Source organism: Coturnix japonica, chromosome 8 (assembly GCF_054131305.1).
Source record: "Coturnix japonica strain WE chromosome 8, WE-NBRP24, whole genome shotgun sequence".
Taxonomy (NCBI): Eukaryota; Metazoa; Chordata; class Aves; order Galliformes; family Phasianidae; genus Coturnix; species Coturnix japonica.
Window position 1 is genome coordinate 4,128,447 of NC_140670.1, and position 16,557 is coordinate 4,145,003.

The 16,557-nt window shown below is 40.6% G+C and overlaps 1 protein-coding gene across 21 annotated transcripts in view; it reads right to left on the minus strand.

Annotated features, from left to right (window-relative positions):
- Positions 1-16,557, minus strand: part of PCDH15 (protocadherin related 15) — a 528,749-nt gene that overhangs the window by 443,074 nt on the left and 69,118 nt on the right. For all 21 annotated transcript variants that reach the window (XM_085554985.1, XM_085554984.1, XM_085554986.1 and 18 more), the window contains exon 2: positions 2,227-2,464. The gene's annotated coding sequence lies outside the window, so the exon portion shown is untranslated. The remainder of the gene's footprint in view (positions 1-2,226; positions 2,465-16,557) is intronic.

Genomic DNA, 16,557 nt, shown 5'->3' on the forward strand with positions numbered 1-16,557 from the left:
GCAATGACAGAAAGTTCTCTGATGTTTGTAATTTTGCCCAAAGAAATAATAACTTTGTTTTATCCTTGACAGTCTTTACAGATCTGTGCTAAATGCAAAACATAACCAATCTTTTGTTTCTTGAGGCGTTATTTGACTCAGGTGTTGCATGTTTGCTATTTTAAGATCATGCTGATAAAACAATGCCATAAAAATATGACCTACAATTTGATAACTAGAGCTATTCTGAGAATATTTCATCCAAAATGCAAAGGAATTTAATGCCCACCTGGCTCATTAACCTATCAGGCAACAAGATCAACTTGTTAAATTTTAGGTGCAGATCCTTATTAATTAATGATGTTGTGGGGCTGTGTTCTATTCATGACACAAATCAGTCACACTTTTCCACTAACACGGAGATGATCAGAGGGCTGGAGCACCTCCCCTCCAAGGACAGCTCAGAGAGTTGAGGATCTTCAGCCTGGAGAACAGAAGGCTCTGGGGGGACCTTATAGCAGCCTTCCAGTAACTGAATGGGCCTACAGGAAAGCTGGGGAGGGGCTTTAATAAGGGCAGGTAGCAAGAGGATGAGGAGAAGTGGTTACAAACTGTAAGAGAGTAGACACAGACTAGATAACAGGAAGAAGTTCTTTATGTGAGGGTGGTGAGGCACTGAACATGTTGCCCAGTGAGGCTTTGGATGCCCCCTCCCTGGAAGCATTCAAGGCCAGGCTGGATGGGGCTGTGAGCAACCTGGTCTGATGGGAGGTGTCCCTGCCTACAGCAGGGAGTTGGAATGAGATGATCTTAAAAGTCCCCTCCAACACAAACCATTCTATGATTTTATAACACATTCTTATTCGATCCTTTGTAACTGAAAACCCAAGTATAGTCATAAAACATCCACAATGGTTTCCTTGTCTGTAAGCTAGAGATCAAACAGGTTCATCAGGCAAACTACAGAAGAAGGAACAGCACCTAATAGTACACTAAAAGATAACTTTGAATTAAAAAAATAATAATCTGCCTTTCTGAAATCAATTTTTTGTAAAAAGAAATTGTCAACCTCAGATATATTTATATGTCCCACAGAGAATCAAAAGCATAAAGTAATTAAGCAGGATGACTGGCATGGAAAAGAGATGTGAATATATTAAGCTTGATATAATTAATTTTAGTGCACAAGTTTTAGGCTGTACTGCAAATAAAGCTCAGGTTGTGCTAGTGAGATTATCAAGAACATGAACTGTAAACCTTTTATAAGACATTCTGCACAGAGCATTTGCAGCCTTCCAAGCAACGATCATATGAGCAAATACTCAAATGTTGCACTTAGAAAATTATTTTGTCTTTAAACATGAAAACTTACCTTTTACCAGCAGTCCCACAAGAAAGTTATTTTAACAGTGAAATGCAGAATTAGGTTATTATTTCTGAACAGGGCTATTCCTAACATTTCATTTCTACCTGGCATGCTTCTGTCCCCTTCTTCCTCTTCTCTTCAGCAGGCTGAGCTTCTCAGCACCAGGTATTTCCCCAATTAAGATACCACAAAGGGAACACCTTTACTGATGTAGAGAAGACAACTCAATTTCTTCTTTCTCCACCTGAACATTTCCTTACTACATCCTTACTCACCTCTGATCACCAGCTCTGATTTTATACACCAAAACTTAAGTAAAATGAACAACGTTCATCAGATTGGATGTCCCTTAAAAACCATAATAAAACACACCTTATGTAGCAAAATGGTGGTATTTTGAAATTATATACTACTTTAGTTTAAAGGAACCAATTAATGGGATAACTGCTCTGATCTTCAAGCTAATTTCCCAAAATTTATCATTTACTTTTGGCTCCTGCTCCATATTTGTTTAATTTCAGCCACCTACCAAGAATCCTGTTTTATTCCTTCCTGTCACTCCAGTCTGACTTCAGTTTTCAAGCACTTGGTTCATTCTACACACTTCTTAAGTTCCTGTCACTAAACTGTCAGGTAAGAGTCATCGACTTGGAAAGTTTTATTCTGACAACATCCAATTACTGGAATAGGTGAAAAATCACATTCTAGGCAAGTTGGACAGACTAAAGTAAATCAACATGCGTGCTTTTCCAGGTATCTTTTGTAAAGATAGATATTAAGGACATATAACTAATTTGTTAAGGAAGTGTCTCCCCTGAGCATCTGTAACAGCTGAACAGAAAAGTTAATTAAAAATAAATAAATAACAGAGGAAAGTTCACCTTTCAACCCTGGATGGATACGGCTTCCAAAACAACTCTGGCTGTGTGTACTGTATCCTCTCTGCTTTTCGTAGCAATCACTTTCTTCCGCGACTTAAGGGCTTCTGGTTTGTTTATTCTTCGTATGTGCAGAGGAACCCAAGATGGTATCCATAGCGCAGCTCAAGTCCCCTCCTCTCCAAAGTGTTCAATGGGCTACTTCTGGTACCAAGGCTGCTGAGAAGCCAGCGTATCAGATCTGTGAAAGCAAAAGTTGGATTAAACCAGGGCATGCAGACACACCACAGGGCGGTCAGTTTCACAGACCCTGATCATGGTGCCAAGAAGAGAATAAAGCATTGAAAGCTGCAGTGATCAGGCTGAGCAGTTTGGAGGTTCTAATGAAAATAATTCAACCTGTGAATTCAATTCAATACCGAAAAAGTATTTCAAAAGCATGAAAACCTTCATTAGCTAGAAGAAAAGCCAGAAGAGAAAGCAGGATCTGGTATAAGATACGCAACTACAATAGCAAGGTGGATACAGAGCACAATACTTGTTAGTCTGAACGATACAGAGAGATGAGCTATTTTCTTTAACTACAGCTTAAAACCCCATGTTTCTTCAATAAACTCCGATCTATATAAACCAGACGTAACAGCACACATCAAAATACAGTGAATACACTGGGAAGACTTCAGAGCTACACCATGCAGTGGGCACAGAGGCCTCGAGCTGAACAGCAGAGATAAATTGAGCCAATATTTGTTCTTGTTTTATCTCAATCATATTTTCTTAATGAAAAACAAATTGCAATGCTCTTTTCATAAATGAGAAAAAGGCCTGGTTAACACAGAGAGAAAGATCTGTACACTACAACTGGATCATCACATTCCTAAGAAACACAAGCTACTAGTTCCTAAGGAACTAAAAGTTCTACTGGTATGGAAATAGTGTAGAGCAAGAGGGTTTCTTTGACCACATAGGAAATCACATCTTAAACAAATACTCAGCTTCTAAGATACTTCTTGTGCACAAATGAGCTAAATTGCTATAAACGTTCAGTCAATTCATCTTCAGTTCTTTAAGGACCTGAAGATGAAGAACAGTGACCCTCACTTCACCACTGTATAACCTATAGAAGTGTAAGTCTAGTGCAATCTCAGTTCACCTCTGCTATGTGTTCATCAAGAATGAATCTGAAATCACATTCCTGTGCTCCAGAAGGCTTCTATCTTAAGCTCAATGCCAAGGTGGAAGAAGAAAGGAAGAAAGGAAGAAGGGAAGGGAGGAAAGGGAGGGAGGAAAAGGAGGGAGGAAAGGGAGGGAGAAAAAGGAGGGAGGAAAGGGAGGGAGGGAGGAAAGGGAGGGAGGGAGGAAAGGGAGGGAGGAAAGGGAGGAAAAAGGAAGGAAGAAAAAAACAAACTAGTGGTACATTCAGCATTTGCTGACTTCCGAGGGTTGAATTCCGAGCTTTACAAAATTCTTTGATTATACCCTTTGAGCAAAACATCTGAGTACACGTATAGGAATGTATCACCTCTGTGTCAAATGTTTTACAGTTCAAAGGCACAGATCCTCTCCCAAAAAAGCTGACTCTCCAAGACTCTTTGCAGCAAGAAAATATTCACCGATATCCTCCTCAGCGGTGTGATAAAGAAAAGCTGCCACAAATTGCATAGAACCTTTTCTCCAGACAAGTGACATTTAGCCCACCGTTCCTACATGTTGCTGGCAGTCTTCCACTGCTCAAGTGTGCTAACATTAATAAAAAGAGTTTAAGGCGAGCAAGAACTCTCAAAAATATGTCAAGGACTTGGGGAGAAAAGCAGTATTAGAGAGTGAAAGTCATTAAAGAAATGGAGATTAAGATCAAGTCCATTATGATTCTCAAATTGCAGGGCTACTTATTAAATTGGACTGTGAGAAGAAAAACAAGGACAAAAAATAGGAGAAACAAATCTTTCAATATCTCTCCTGTCACAAAGCATCTGGAAGTCTCTATTAATTCAACAAATAAGAGAAATCAAGTGACTTTTTCCAAGTGTACTGCATTCAGGCCATTCTTGCTATATATATATATGTTTATATTTATATACCCATCTTATCTCCCCTTTCTATCCATCTTCTCCTCCATTTAGAAGTAACTTTTAATCATGTTCACATTATAAAACTATGGCATCTACTGACAATCATGTTGAAACCAAACTCTCACATTTAAGGATGGGATTTGCCAAAGCCATCAAATGGCGCCTTTCCCAACTGACTAAAAGCAAACAAAATGAAATACCTCAAAAATAAAAAGTTATTCTTCTTGTATCAAGTGAACTACTTTAACGAGGATGGAAGAGGCATTACAACTTGAGCAATTACTATGTAAAATATTCAACAATTTAAATTACAAGGAGCAATCTTATACAGGTAGAGACAAATCATCTCATTAAAGCTTGGTGACGCTCCTGGATTCAGTTATAACAGAACTGAACACTTCAGTACCTCAGTAACCTTTAGTTGAATTACCTTCTCAGGCTTTATTAACCATTAAAAGGATCAAAAGCCTGATGAAAATGCTTGAACTTGATTCAGAAAGAACCCAGGATCGTTAACAAATCAGGAAAACAAAACTTTATGGAGCGATTTACTGAGAACAGAATAAACAGTTGTTTTCTTCTGGTCAGAAGTACAGAGCTAATATTAACAAAATACCAAACATATTACTAAGATGGGACCCAAAGTGCCTTTACCTTGCAGATACACCTCCCAAGGATTCCTGAAAGATCCTTGAGCACATGCAGAAAGCCCAAACATGATGAAAACGACAAGACTAACTACAAAAGGAAAATTAAATGACCAGGAAAGGGGGAAGAAATAAAGTACACGTGCAACTCTACCCAGTCACTCCATCTTCCAAGGCAGATCCTCTTGTCATTTAGTGACCCAACAGGCACTGGGTTCTGCCCACTCTATTCCAATCTTCCAAAAGCCATTAGGTCTCCTGTTCACATTTGCCAGTAATTGGGCTGCCTAAAGGAACAGGAGGAGCTGAGGCCTCTCCCACACCAAGAAGCATGTCCTATTACCAGCTGAGGTACAGTGTGGTCACAGAAAGTACTGCATAGGGTAGCAGGGTTTGGGAAAGTTATCGAAGGTGGAGTCTGAATCAATATACACCAGGAGTTCTTACAAGGCCTTCAGTTTGAGCGTAGACAGAAAGATCTATAGCTGAAGCTGCTGAACAAACCCCATCCAAGGCTGGAATGTGCAACACGACCCTCCCTTGAGATGGTACCAGCATTGGCAATACACGTTTGAAGACCACAGTATGGGGCGGGCAGCCTATGGAGATGGAGCACTGTTGTATGCAAACAGGCAGAGGATCAAAAGGATAACCCAGGTGATGGTACCCAAATCCAAACAACGAGTAACATGGATGAAGCCAATTTCTCAAGTAGAATTTTCTGGCTCATTTCTTCAGTCTCATATTTGTTCTCTTCCCCAAGTGTATATTCTGGCAGGAACCTTCCCTCCCAGAAAGCTGCCCGCATCTCATTACTAGTGCATCTCCTTCACACTGAGTCTTTTTTTCTTCTTAATGAAAAATTCTTCATTAACAGGAAAATGCCTAATTTTCTATGATGATCTATTTTTCCTCAGAGGTGAGCCAAATCTGCATACTTGATATCTTACCTAAAGTGAGCCATTTATATTCACCATGGCCCTGAATTTCTGCCCATCATGACACAGGCAGCTTCTTTAAGACAGTACAGAAATCATTTAAGGCCCCAAAGAATACAAAAAGGAGTCTATTTGATTAATATTTGAGTTACAGCAGCATCCAGTGCAACTACAGCAGTGGGTAGAGTTTACAATTCAACAAAGTCAGATACATTTTTAGTCAATAAAGCTAACGTAGGAAGGGAGGTTATCATGTTCTAGGAAACTCTAATTAATAACTGTCAAAATAGTAATGATACAGGACTGTATATTCCAGATAGGGAGAACATAGTAAGCAGCAGCCAAAACCAGAAGAGATTAGGCAGATCCATTATGTTACCCCTTCCATTCCTGGCCTATGCTGTAAGCTTTCAAATTCACCTCCTGAAAATAATCATTTTCTTATTTGCAAAACTCAGAGATATTTTAAGACAAAGCACCAACACTAAAAAGGCAAACTGGAAAGAAAAAGAAAACAGCACAGTGGATATCAGCACAGTGCTGATGAAGTGCTGTTATAACATTCTGACCACTCGGCTTGAAATATGGGATGCAAATAAGTGGTAGGCTGCCATTTAGCTCTACTCCCCATCATCAGTCTTCCCCTGTGCCATTACGACATACATCAACGTATGCTATATTTTAATTTACAGATCTGTAAATCTGTAACAATACTGAAAAAAACATTGTGGTTTTATGTTGCCTTGATGCAGGTATTAAATCAGAGTACAGCAATCCCATGAGCTGACATATTTAACAGTCATTACACAATGAAGAGAGCTTCTACAGTTCAGTGTCTGCAGCTCCTTTCCTGTTTCCCTCTACATGATGGTAGAAAATAAAAGAAAGTTAAACACCTCCATGTGTGCTCAAGTGGTCTACATCAGAAATGTCCTCCAGACAGGATCCAAGAATGCCAGTGGCATTTATGCTACATGCTGATCAAGGTCTTCACGGTCCTTAAATGTCTAATGAAAGAGGCTGCACTCTAGACTAAAAATAAACAACTCCTACTAATCTATCTCCAATTCTCATGGATGATCTGGTGGAAATGCTTTTCATTTGGTGGTGTGACAGCTGTGCATGGCCATGCAGAACATGCTTGCCCTTCATATCATTGTCACCACCACTGCTGAAATGCACCTCACACCACCTCACTGTGCTCACACCCACCGGCTGGTCTCCATTCATGAATGCCATTTTATCCTGCACGACAGAATTCAATGACACACCTTTGCTTCATCCTCACTTGCAAGTCAGACACCACTCTGACAGAATGACCCTCTGCTGCCATCTGACTCACAGCAACAAAATACACCAGAAAATTTGTTGGAAGGTGCAACCTCTACTGCCACAACACTAAGATCCACCTCTGATGTTGTGGGCCTAGAGAATAAAGTAGGAGACAGGTGAAGGCTCATATATGATTGTTTTTTTAAGTTCTCTGACCATTAAGACAATTAAAAATGAAGTTTTTCAGAAGAGCACAAAATATACCTTAAGTATATCCAGTATTTTCTCTCATTTCCTTGCAGAATGTAGCACCTGACAGATTAGTATTCCAGGTATAACATAAAAAACACAAGTTGGATCAAAATACTGCATCTCTTACAAGCCAAAATAACACATACAGATATCTACAACACCTTTCAACACAGAAAATTTTCATCTAAGATACAACACAAAAGACAATAAACATCAGCATTTCCCATAAGAAGGCAAACCACTACGAGCTTTCTATTTGCTTCTGTAGCATTACTCATCAGGGACTTTGGCACAGACTGGAAGTTTCAGATCTAGCTGCCAGGGCTAACAAGAACAGAAAATATGAAAGATTAGGAATTGCCTTTCTATGGCTATTTCATGGGATCAATTGCTACTATGTAATCCCCTACTGTTCAGCTGAGTCTGAAAGCAGAGGCGCCAAAGAAGCCAGACAGGGAAAACTGAGGATGCTATCCCTTATGACAGTGTTCTCTCTAAGCAAGGGTTCTTGCACTTTAATTTTTTCTTACTCAGAGCAGCAACACAGGTCTGAGCACTTTATTAAAAGTCAAGCCTATCTATTTCCCCAAGTACTGCATTTATCATATATATTTTTGACAACGCTTGTGTTTAATTGTATCATATGAGGACTTCAGAGTCAACTGGGTCAAAAGAAACAGTCCTACAATCAAATATTTAACGTATTAGTGCAAAATAAACAAATAATCTGACAGCAGGGATCAACATAAAGACATTAAAATCATTGTTAATAGTGGCTAGAAGCATCCAGTTTCTCTATAGCTTTGTGCACCCCATCAATTAACCTATTTTATATTGAGTCTACTCACTAGGTTGATCCCAATCTAAAAATATAGCGGGGCTAAGAAGGCCGGTTCCTGTTTGCTGCACAGACAGCTTTCCTGCTCACTGTCTGCAGGGAATCCTCTGAGTGGTGCCTCCGCATTTCAGATTCAAAAAGAGATTTCAAATAATATTCTGGCAGTTCTCCAGTATTAACTATGACAACATCGATTTAGCAGAGAAAATGCCCGATTCCATTTCACCTCTGAGAGGGTGGGATTGACAGTACTTTGCTAATGCCCGTCCTCCTCCCTGCTTTTATTACAAATAATTTTTATGCCTATTTTCCTAACAGAATTTGATTTTGTCAACATATCCAGTGGGCTTGTAATACAGCTATTGTTGCTGGAAATATCAGCACTTCAAATGTGATTCTTGATGTAGCTCTTATAGGATATTGAGAAATAGCCTGGTAAATTTATTCTTTGTATCTAAATGTCACTTCAGGTATCAAAAATATTAAATATCACGAACAGAAGTATGTACGTTTTACATCTAATGTGACGACTAGGATAAGAAATGAAATTAAATCCCTTTCATACAAGACTATAGTGCCCAGCGCTAGCAGAGGACATCAATGGCTCCTCTACAAATGGAAATGTACCGCACAGATGAAAATAATTTCATAAGATCCTTTATTGTAATCACAAACCTGGAAACATAATGAAATCAAGATGTTGGAGTTTAAAACACAATATGCTGGGAGCTACTATGAGCCTCGTGTAAGCGTGATTTTAGAGGAAGAGTAAATGGTGAAATTTTATCTTACATCACCAGTATAAAAGCTGTATTCTCATGAGACAGCTTTCAGCAACCCCCTGTCTGAGGCCTTCCGCAGAAGTCAACAATGCCTCCATTTATGGGAGCTCAGAAAAGATTGGTGAAAACAAATCTGCATGCATAAATAATTGACTAAAACACAGGAAAGAGGAAGCTGGAGGAAGTGGTCAAAGTGAGCACAGCGGAGTCAGCTCACCGGGGGAGCCTTGTTGTTAACAGCCTCATAATTAAGCGAGGAAAAGAGGAAAGGAACTTCTCATGGTAGATGCTAAGACAAGACAGCAAAGATGAGGACCACCTGTAAAGATCTGCAGATGGACCTCCCATGTTCCAGTGACTGAGCAATCAAAGTGATAGATGAAATGCATTGAAATTAATGTAGAGTGATGCACCCCTGGAAAAACAATCCTGGCTTTACATAGAAAATGCTAGGCTCTGAGCTGAATATTAATATGCAGGAATGATAATGTGGCACTGCAACTATCAGTTCTATGGCAAAATAGGCTCAGACTCCCTGACAGTCATATATATAAATTGACCTAATTAGAGAAGAAATATAACACACACATAAAATTTGTCACCATACAAAACCCTCAGCGTGCAGTTTTTAAACGTAATTCTGATGCCTCTAACCTCAAACAGCATATGACAGAGATGCAGAAGGTTCAAGGAAGGGCGAAGGCCTTTCAGTCATGAGACAGAGATGACAGGGAAGACAGAAGTCTTTAAAATACAGAGTGAGATGGGAAGAGGGAATGGCCAACCTGCTGCTTCCTGCTCCTCTCACAATCAGAGATACATAGGAATTGGATGGAGGTTCTAAATGAGCACTCCCTGCCGTTTTCCTTAATATCTGGGTGTCCAAAGTTCATGTACATCTAATGGGAGACACCAAAAATGAAAGAACAACTCTGTGATGCTCTGGCTGCCCCACTACCTGAACGTGCTGGAGGCTGAAAAACTCATCTCACCACGTTCTACTGTATACGTGCTCTCAACTCATACCTCCACATGGTAACTGGTTTTCAAGCGAATAACCCTACAGATAATGTAAAGACACAAAAAATAAGCAGCATCTAAGAGCCACAGACAAAAATAAATTCATCCCAGGCTTAAAACAGCTGTGAGACAACGGCTGAGTATGAAGCAGTGTGTGTACTCTGCATTATATGAGTATATAAGCACTTCAAATGTAAAATGGGGAAAAGGAAAGGAAGAACAGTTGCAGCCTTGCCATTATCCTTGGTCAGCCCCAACCCTCAGCCACTGTAGAACACTATTAACCCAAGGGCTGAGAATTTCTTTGGGACCACGCTGCTTCCTCATCTCAGCCAACTCCTGCACGCGCCAGCCTTGCCTGGTCTTCAACAACATGCTGTGTAAGCTCCTTTAGAACTGAAACATCCCTTGACCCTTTTTGTCAGTCAAAATAACTCACTGCTCATACCAGCAAACCCCGAGCCAGAATACCTTACCCTTGATCAGGGACAACTGGATAGTGCTTACACAAACATACATATACGCAGACAAGAGCATGAAGAACGAGAGCTACCAAGTATTGATGCAGGTTTCTCCTTTTCAGGATAGGTGGCTCTCAAAGACCAGAATCTAAATTCTAGTCTATACTGAGGCCAAAAGTCTAATTCATTTGGTCTAGGTTACACAGCCAGCTTTTGCAGAGACCAGAATCCAGCTCCAGCCATCTGTAGTATTTTAACCGCAAAGTATCGCCTCCACAACCAGATTTTTCTCACTTGTATCCTCTAAAAATAAACCATCCTCTATAATGCCTAAAACCTCATTATGTGCTCCAGTCAAAGTATTCAGTATTACTGAGTTATCTAATGTTTACACAATTGTGTATTTGAGCACCTCAGCATCAGAGAAGATTTTCAAGCATTTAAAAATTAAGTAAATGATTTTATTTTTACATCTGAACATAGATGACTCTGACAATTTGCTGTTTCACACCTCATATTATCAGATGCAAACATTCACCTAAATTACAGAGCATTATTGCCTTCCAAATGAACATCTAAGTGGCCAAGAGGATCAAGCTGTAAGTAGGATTTTATTTAATAGCAAACATTCTTGTTTGGACACGAACATCCAAGTGCCTGTGTGAATACAGACACTCATAAAATGAAATGCTTCCTCTGAACGCTCACTGAAACAGAAACACATCATAGGTGCTCATGAGGAACCTGAGCGTGACTGATAAGAAGGTAATATAAATCTCAGCATATATTTACAAACACAGGTCTACAAGATCCAGCAGATTCTAACCGCAGATTACTGATCTCCTTCAAACATTCACGTCTTCATCATCTTCTGCTAAAATATCTGTATTCACAGACCAGCAAAGAAACAGTTCAGAGTGCCCAAACTTTAATAAATCAGAGACATCGATTCAGTCTCAGGTAAATGAAGCTTCCCATTGCCCTTTCAAAACAAACAAGGAGGACACAGAGGCCTGCACATAATCACTAAATTACAAAGAACAGATGTGAAACATTAACAAGGAAACGCTCATGCTGGCTAGGAGAAAACACTATAAAACAGCACGGAGTGTACCAAGCCAGGCTGGCTTTTAAATGACTCATACTTACAAGATTGCAAACAACAAGGAACAAAAATAAAATGGTTAATTTGACTGGATCTAATACACTTTAGTTACTTTTAATTAACCGCTAATCATGCAATTTCTTTCCCTTGTTCTCCTTCTGACATCCTGCTTGAAAAGCCTTGATGGAAGGGAACTTATGACAAAAGCCACTACACCAAGTATGCACATCTTGCGCTTCTTCTCAGTTTCTCTAATCAATTCGCTGAAGTTCTCACTCAATTCAACCCACAGATTCTAAGGCCCGTTTCTCACCCTTTGATGAGCAACAGGAACAGGGATGCAAGTGTCACTTCATGCAGTGCCCAGTTTCCATTAAACATTTCCTCCTAATATCTAGCCTCTCTTAAAGCCATTGCTCCTCATCATATCACTACTAGTCCATGTAAAAACAAAACAATTCTTCCTACTTCTTATAGCCTCCCTTTAAGCACTGGACAGCAGCAATGAGGTCTCTTGGAGCCTTCACTTCTCTAGGTTGAATGAACACAGCTCCCTCATAATTTCTTCATAGGAGAGGTGCTCCACCCCTCTCATAATCTTTGTGGCCCTCCTCTGCACTCGCACCAACAGCTTCACCTGTTGTTTGCATGGAAATCTCAGGCTTGGACACCATACTACAGATGGAGCGTAACAAGGGCAGAGCAGAGGGGGACCATCACCTTCTTTTCTGCTTGCTGCCTCCCCTTTTGTGATGAAGCCCAGGATGCAGTTGGCCATTGAAGCTGCAAGGATACACTGTCGGTTCCCAACAACTTTTCATCCACCAGGACCCCGGGTGCTACTCCACAGGGATGCTCTCAAGTTCTTCTTCCAGCCAGTGCATGTATCAGAAACTGCCACAACCATCTTGCAGCTGGTCTTGGCCAACTTCATCAGGTTCACATGGGCCCCCTTCCCAAGCCTGCCCAGGTTCCTCTAGATAGCATCCCTTCCTTCTGCTGTGTTAATTGCACTACTCAACTTGTCAACTGGTCTGCAAGCTTGCTCAGGGTGCATTTAATCTGTGTCCACATCACAGATAAAGATGTTGAAGCACATTGGTCCCAAGATGGAACCCTGAGGAAGACCACTCATCACCAGCCTCCTGGACACAGAACCATCGAGTCCATCCCTCTGTCTGTGACCTTAAAACCAATTCCTTATCCACCAGATAGTCCACTCTTCAAACCTGTATGTCACCAATGCTGGGCTGAGCATCTCCTTCCCTTGCATGGGGACACCTGTTGGGTAAGATTTGCATGCTGGGTTACACCGGATGACTCCCCGGGAAACTCAAATCTCTAGAGCTATTATATTTAATGCATAATTTAAATGCATTGTAGTTAATCGTGTTACTCATGTCCTTGGTTAATCTCACATGCTTTGCAGACTGTATTTATAGCTAGCAGTCCAAAAGAACTTGTAATCAGTTGCTTTAATAGACTGTACTACTCACTAATCTATGGGAGTCCTCATTGGGCATGGCCCAGACTCCTTAAGAGCAGTCATGGGAGCCTGTCTGAATGCCTCTAGATGAATTGTGCAGTGTGTTATTTTTTAATCCATAATCGTGGTATATTCAATATGACCAGATTCATAGCACCACATTGGGCATCATTCCGGATCTAAGCCCAGCTGCCTCCGGTCCCTTCTGATATCTGAGGACAAGCTGTAACACAAGGGGGTTTATTTTTCGCCTAACTTCTTTGCCCATTAATGTGGCAGTGGGTCAGAAAGCACAACACCCAACTGAAGGAAGAAAGGCAAATTAAGAAGGAACTGACTGAAATCACTGCTTGGGCATACAACTGCGATCCCATGTGCAAGTAGTTATTAATAGAGATCCAACTTAAGGCTGCTGCAAGAGCTCACTCCAACGCCCCACAGAAATTATTTCAAACTGCACTGGCATATAAACAACGTGATGCATCTTACAGGCAGTGAATACCATCCTTTCTAAAGATTTCCACTGATGGAAAAAGCAACATGTTGTCACTAAGCTGACAAGGTGACTATTTTGACCTAACTGTTAAAAAATATGGGCTATATTTGTAATGTGAATTTCTACACATTCCACTTCCATGTTCTTCGTAAACCTTCACCTACTAGATTGAAGAGCACTTCAGCATACCATTGCACACACTAATCTAGACAGAGGTTGCATTGAACAAAGTGCTAAAACATTGACTTTGAACCAAAAGTAAAATTCATTTTTCCCTGTATATCATTTCTGCAGCTCCTTTTTTCCTTTGTTTTCCAAATATTAATCCTCAAAGCAGATTCTCCAGCCCAGGAATGATCTCACCAGTACTTCACATAGAACTAACGTCCTTTCCAGAAGTTCAGGCTGATATTGTTCTATATTTATTATTATTATGCATATGCACCAGATGGAACCAGAACTAGCTTCTGCACGCAGTAACCCAGCACAGTGAATCATCCCTCCTGCACTGAAGGGCTCCAATGACAGATGATGCCTGAAGTTATGAACTAAAGGAATACCATGGAAAATTTGCAAGAATAGCCCATAAATTATGAGATATATATGTATATATAACAAAAAATAAGTAAAGTTCCAACCTCTGCAATTCTGTGAATCTGTTTGGATGTGTAGAAATGGTGGAATCTGAGCATGATATAAATGGCATGGATTAAGGGGTGGATATTATCTTAGTTATAGCTGTTATGGAGTTGTTTTCTTCAGAGTACCTGGTATAATACTGTGTGTGGTTCTGGGAGAAGAACAGTGCTGATAACACACTGGTGTTTGTAGCTGCTGCTAAGCAGTGCTGTACAGAGCCAAGGCCATGCACAGCAAAGGGCCCAGGGATCCAGGAGGGAACAGAATGAGGAGGGCTGACTTGCAGTGTCCAAAGGGACATTCCATACCACACAGTGTCAAGCAGAAGGAGTTTTGAAGGGGATGAGAGTTCATCTCTCCCTTCTAGTGTTCGGAGGCCAGCTGGGCACTGGTTGGGAGGTGGTGAGCAATTGCTTGTGCATCACGTTACGTACACACACATGCACAAATGTAATTTATTACCTCTTTTCTGTCTTAGTGAATAGTTTCATCTCAACCCTCAGATAGGCATAAGGAAAGTAGCAGTTGATACCCCTGCCTGTTAGTAAATGTCACTTAGTCAAACAGATCAGAAAACACAGAAAGAACTGAACAATCAGTCAGACTGGCTCAGTTCTGTTAACTTCACAGACGGAAATGCCCTGTGTGTGTGCCACTTGATGCATGTTTTCCTGCTCTAAGGACTAGAATGGCTTCTGCAAAGGGTAACTGACTTAGCTCATCACATGCGCTTGAAAGAAATAGCTTCTAATCTCACACACAGAGAAACACACGGGGCAGGCCCTGCATGGACATCCCATTTAACAGCTAGGGATTGAAAGAAGCGTTGCCTCATTAACAGACAGCATCCTTCCCAGCAGACATAGAGCTTAGGCAGCTTAAGCACTTCCAGGTGATCAGCTGTGAGGCCTAACCATTTCAATGAACCTTCCCTTACCACAGCAGCCTAGTTTTTAGAAGAGAACAGCAAGTTTCTTGCTATTGTTGGAACATGTGTAATAATCACAGTTACTCTTTGCCAAAGGCAATATTCATAGTCAGAAACACAGCCTTCCTGTGAATTAGGTGGTAATTGAATTCTTCTTGACTTATTTATGTTCTTCCCTATTTATTTATGTTAGAACATTACCAGTGTGAGTAATTCATCATAGTTTGAGCAGCCTGACAGAATAAGGACTCACGGACAAGAATATGAGCTATAACAGACTGACACATTCCAGCTCCAGGACAGAGCTATTCTTAGCTCCAGTCTGAGCATCCCCAAACAAAGTACAGGGATCTAGGACAAGCCTCACACTGCAGGGCAAGAAAGAGCCCAAAGCTTGTACATTTTCCACTTAACCAGTGATAATACTAACTCTCTTACATCCAGAACAGAAGCAGCCCCATATTCAGGCAGAGTCCATACTGGGGGGGTCAATGAATGTGCTGCCCCTTTTACTGCATGTTTGTTGTCAAGCAATAATCCCAGAGACCAACACTTTCCCTTCCCAAGCAGACTTTAGCTAGTGATGAGTCCAAACTTTCACTAAGTCTGATGCCTGCAAATTATCCAATTTGTTATCCTTCCTTTACAAGGAGGAAAAATGGAAAAAGGATGTAATCTACTGTCTACTCAAACAGTGATCTGGACACATAAATGGTATTCACAGGTCCACTTACAGCCAGACTCATTCCCACATTTCAGAACAAAGCCTTCCAACCAACCTTCAGAGCTCAGGCAAGGATAAAGAGCAACAAATAAAGAACGTGCATTTTATCCTAAGCGCTATGAACTGATGGGAAGCAGTTTCAAAGTTTAATGTTTGCTATTAAAATCTCTCCCAAAGTTCATTAATGAAATACAGTACTCTTAAACATCACATAATGCTTTGCAATATCAGCTATTAAATGTTTGCAAGAAAAATCCATCAAAAGGAAGTGTTCTGAGTATACATACACAGCTCCTGCTTACTTTTGGCATAAGGCACCAATTTCATCTGCATTTAAGTTTAAAATGGGCACGTAGATCTCCATCTGCCTAGAAAGTACAGCCCATCTGACAGATTCTGTAATTCTTTCTTTTCTAATATCTGAAAGACACGTGGTGTTAAAGACAGGCTACATGGCTTTCTTCCTACTGCATTCAGCTAATGAACCATCTTCCAGTGCATCAGCTTTAAATGAGCTGGCTCCAGCACACAACAGTGCAGCCACTTCACAGCAGCTCCAAGACCAATTTTTGCATGCAATTATTAATAGCAGGCAGTGCTGACAGTGACTCATTGTAGCCTCTGGAGAAAAAATCATTTGGACAAAAGCTTGAAACGTTGCTGAAAAACCCAAA